Source organism: Brachyistius frenatus, unplaced genomic scaffold (genome assembly GCF_029030835.1).
Source record: "Brachyistius frenatus isolate BFR_SWC_R1_liver_20210118 unplaced genomic scaffold, ASM2903083v1 Contig_59, whole genome shotgun sequence".
NCBI lineage: Eukaryota > Metazoa > Chordata > Actinopteri > Embiotocidae > Brachyistius > Brachyistius frenatus.
In genome coordinates, this window is record NW_027210658.1 from 2,044,192 (window position 1) to 2,044,833 (window position 642).

Genomic DNA, 642 nt, shown 5'->3' on the forward strand with positions numbered 1-642 from the left:
ACACACACACACACACACACACACACACACACACACACACACACACACACACACACACACACACACACACACACACACACACACACACACACACACACACACAAACTCTCTCACTCATGCACGCACACACACCCACACAGTTGAAGGTAAATCATGTGAATAAAGGAGATTATTGTAACAAACATATATTGTGTCTTTACTGGGTTGTTTTTTTTAAAGTTCAGCAGATCTAAAATCTCCCTGCTACTCTTCTGCAGCACTAAAACCTGGAAACACTGACGTGTCAAACTGGTGTAATTCTCCTTTAATGTGCGATTGTATGAGGTGCTGTGAGGACACGGTCACACTTCTATTATTATTATTATTATTATTATTAAGAAATATTATCATGAAGTCTGTAAAAGGACTGAGAGCTGTACACTGCTCGGTTCCATCAGTGTACACTCACTTTATAATAATAATGTTGGTCAAACACTGCACGTGTCTATAAATGAATGTGATTCTTTAGATGGAAAGCTTCTGTTTCAGTTCATTAAATACACAAGAACACAGGACACCAGAATCAAATTTAACAGCTTCCACCTCACACAGATCTGCAGATCTGAGTATCAGATAATAAAATAAGAGGAGGAAGAAAAAAAA